Here is a 4,392-nt window from a genome sequence, read left to right as displayed (position 1 = left end):
TGTGGTAGCTGCAAACCCTGAGGACGCTTGGGGTGCTTGCTGCTACAGGAGGGGAGGCAGTAATTGTAGCAGCAAGCACCCCAGCGTCCCCAGGGTGTCTGCCAACACAGGTTCTTAGTTAGCTTTATTAAAGGAAAGCAACTCAAAATGGGTTAACAAGCTTACTTTAATCAGTCAAATATGTATCATTTACCTAGTTCAGGGAAAAGAGGTCAGCACCCTGAACTTCAGAATATACAGACAGAATTATCAAGACAGAAACAGATCAAGTAGACAGATTTCCAAACTGTCCAACCATTACATCCATACCAAACAACATCTGGGTTTCAAAGCCAGGGGGCCCTGGACAATAGCTTCCCAGAGTTTCATATGATCAAATCACAGAACATTTCTCAAAGTGAGCCCCAAAACAAAGCCTCAAATCAGGGTTTATATATCCTTCTCCTGGCTCAGAGAATGTAACAACCTTATTGACTCACTGGCCAATCAAGAAGTATCTACTGAAAAACAAGCCTCCCACCCCAGGCTCCAGGTGCACTTTAGCCTAGGGGCAGGGAAGATCTTCAAAATTTACATTCCCATTACAGTAATATGGTCAGATCTGAATTTTAGGAAGATCACTGGAGCATGGATTGGGATGAGGAAAAACTTGAAGCAGGGAGACCAACCAAGAAGATGTTGGAATAGTGCAGATGTGAGGTGATGAGGGTTTGCACCAAAGTGTTGGTAGTGTTAGAGGAGAGAAGCAAACATATATGGGTAATGTTATGAAGGTGAAAATGAGAGGACTTGACCAGGATTTGACAACTGAGCAGTTTTGAGGAATGAGAGAGTGTGAGGAGTCAAGAATGACTCCTAGGTGGTGAGTGACACCTAATCTTTGAATTTGGGTGAAATTCTGGCTCTAGCACGTTTTGTGGGATCTTGGGCAAGTCACTCAACCTTTCTATGTCTCATTTTTCCTCATGTTTCTTCTTACCTAAAATGAGGGGTTTGGCCTAGATGACTTCTAAGGAGTCTTTGTTGGTCTATCTATGATTCTATGTTACTATGTAGATGGTATCTTTTCTTCCTATAGAAATACATTGACTTCCTTGTTGATTTGTATATTAGACAAAATCCCAAGGGGATGAGTCAGGGGTGGGGAACCTGCAGCCTCAAGGCCAAATATGGCCCTCTAGGTCCTCAAGTGTTGCCCTTTGACTCAATCCTCTCACATCATGAAACAAATCCTTTTTATTTTTGGATTCAATCAAAGGGCCATTCTTGAGGATATAGAGGGCCCCATGTCGCCTTGAGATCACAGGTTCCCCACCCCTGGAGCTATTTGAAAAGAACCCTGGGTTAGGTACCAGAGAACCTTAATTCTATTTTGGATTATACTTTTTACCTATACAACATTTAGCAGTTGTTATTAATCTGAAAAAAATTACTGTATCTCTGTGTATCTGGGCCAGAGTGACACCAACAAAATTGGACAAGGAGGGGTGATAGCTAATAAACTGTTGACATAAACCAAAGTTGTTTGTAAACAAAGGAGAGTGGAATAATTCACCTTTGTCTTGTGGTGTTTCCTTTCTGCTATCTGACCCTCTCAAGACTCACTGACCTTTCCTGCTACCTGATCAAGTCTCCAAAATCCATTCATAATTTTTTATTTCATTTTCTTTTTTGCTTTTTAGAGGGAGGAGGGCAGGGCAATTGGGGTTAAGTAACTTGTCCAAGGTCACATGGCTATTAAGTGTTAAATGTCTGAGGCTGGATTTGAACTCAGATCCTCCAGACTTCAGGACCAGTTCTTTATTCACTGTGCCACCTAGCTGCTCCCATTCATAATTTCTGCTTAACTCTTTCAGTGTGCATACTTGAGTGAACTCATCATCTGGGGCAACATCTTTCTTTGGAATACCAAGTTTTCTTTACAATGCAGCTGAAGCATCACTTTCTCTATGAAACCTTGTCTGATTTCAAGGGCAACTATCTCTCTTCTTCCCCTAACCAGATGGTATTCACTTTGTCTATACTTATAGATGCTCATGGTGTCTTCCTCAATGAAAGGTAAGCTCTTTGAGATCAGAGACTATTTTACCCTTGCCATATACAATGACAGGGTTCATCACAATGTCTAGTACATAGTAAGTGCTTGATAAATGCTGGTTGATGGATTGATATTTTCCCTACTCCTGTTCTGGTTTTGTGTGTGTGTGTGGGTGGGGGGTGTGTGTGGGTGTTTTTACAAACTATTGATTTCACTATTATAGGGGCTCCATAAGAAAGTGCCCTACACCAAGAATTCTTAACCTCTATGGATAGATTTCAGAGAGCCTGAGAATTTGGATGGGCAAAATAAATAAATAAATAAAAAGGTACTTTGCTTTTCATTAATCTCTAACTGAAATTTAGCACTTCATTCAATTGTTAATTTAGGCAACAAACATTATTCTAGAAAGGGGGCAAAGGATCCATGACACAAGAGGCCTTGCCCTACACCTAAGTGGGTCATCAAATATTCTACACCTTTGAAGATTACCTGTGGGCACTGAGAGGTTTTGTAATTTGCCCTTCCTTAAATATTCTGTATCTCTCTTCTTTGTTGGCAAAGAAACTCCTTGGGGCATCTCTTCTTTCTGTTTTCTGGTGGCTCCATGAGATGAAGTAGCTCTGCTTTTCCACTGGGAAAAGGAGCAGGACATGGCCTCTCTCTTCTGTTTCCATCTGTGAGGGGCTAAGTGGCCTCATATCATAGTATGACTACTATGACCCAGGGCAAGATTAAATTGTAATCTAATTCCATCCTCCTTGCAAGAACTCATAGGTGTCTGTGTTTTTAGGGTTATTGTTAAGAATTATAGCCTCAATTTATAGGAGTCATTTTTGATAGATTTGTGTATTTGTCCTGAACTAAAAATTTCCACTACAGTTGATACATGAGCAATTGAGTCAATCAATCTATCAACCATCACTTATTAAGCACCTTTTAGGAGCTAGACATTATATTAACACATAGGGATACAATGTATATACATATAAAACATTTTTGCATTTCCATTTATGTATATATATATATGTGTGTGTGTGTGTATAATTATATACAAAATATGCAAAGTAACTAGAGTGGCACTATCAATGGGAGAGGGGCAGGAAAATCTCCTGTAGGAAGAAGTACTTAAACCAAGATTTGGAAGATAGTCTTTATTTCAAATAGACAGAAGTCTTTATTTTAAATGTTTCTTCTCTCAGAGATCTGTGTGATCTCTCTCTCTCTCTCTCTCTCTCTCTCTCTCTCTCTCTCTCTCTCTCTCTCTCTCTCTCTGTCCCTCCCTCCCAAATTTATCTGGCTCTTCTATATCTCTTTCTATCTCTTTATCTCTGTATCTCTGTCTCTCTCTCTATCTGCCTGTCTCTTTCTCTCTTCTGTTCACTGAATGGTTTAGTCTATCACAACATACCCTAAGCATTTTGCTTAAAAGGTCCCAAGAGTTGCTGGTTGTAAGACAGAATCTGTGGTGCCTTCCAATTCCCTTATGGAGCAGTATGGTCAATGTAAGTGTCTATTCACTTCTAACCTCCTGTTACTCAAGGAAGAGCAAAAAATTCACAAACTCTTCCTCCTTGGAACGATAACTACTGGATAAGACTTGAAAGGGAAACTTGAACAATAACAGCTTTAAGTGGTTATTTTGGCCACTACAAGCATTTTTTGAGAGATTATTTCCATCCTATCACTCTCTTCCAGTTGGGTTTCCAATAACCAAAGGAGAAGAAAAACATGTCTTGAAGGGAAGGAAAGATATTTAAAATTACCCATGCTAGAACTTGCGTCTTTGTGAGCACAAGTTGAAAAAATCCTCTACCAACATTCTCTCCCAGGCTAGAGGTGACTTTTGATCCCCAAAGGAATTTTAAAAACTTTAGGGCCTGGTTCATAGTACTCTGTGTTACTATATTATGGTAATGATGAATTCAAGTCCGGAGCAATTCAAATCTGCACTTGGTTAAAGTTTTGGTGATCAAAGGGCATTCTCTTAGAGAGGGGGATAATGGGGAGAATAATCATACCTATTGGTCTTGAAACATGTAATCATTTAGAATCATAGAATCTCAGAGGTAGAAGGGACTTTGGAGGATATCATGTTCATCCTCTATCTCAGCATCTTAGTAAGAATCCCTTCTGTAATGTCTTTCACAAGTGCTCTTCCAGATCTTTTTTAAGACCTCCAGAGTGAATTGACCACTTCTCAATGCAGTCCTTTTAACCTCAGGGCAGCTAATTGTTGGGGATAATTTATTCTCTTTCTTTCTCTCTTTCCTTCTTTCTTCCTTCTCCCCTTCCTTCCTCCCTTCTTCCCTCACCCTCTCTTCCTTCCTTCCTTCCTTCCTTCCTTCCTTCCT

The sequence above is a fragment of the Petaurus breviceps genome, unplaced genomic scaffold (genome assembly GCF_028583685.1).
Source record: "Petaurus breviceps papuanus isolate PSGF00001 unplaced genomic scaffold, PetGlider_PUasm1.0 98, whole genome shotgun sequence".
Lineage (NCBI taxonomy): Eukaryota > Metazoa > Chordata > Mammalia > Diprotodontia > Petauridae > Petaurus > Petaurus breviceps.
This window is presented reverse-complemented; position numbering follows the sequence as displayed.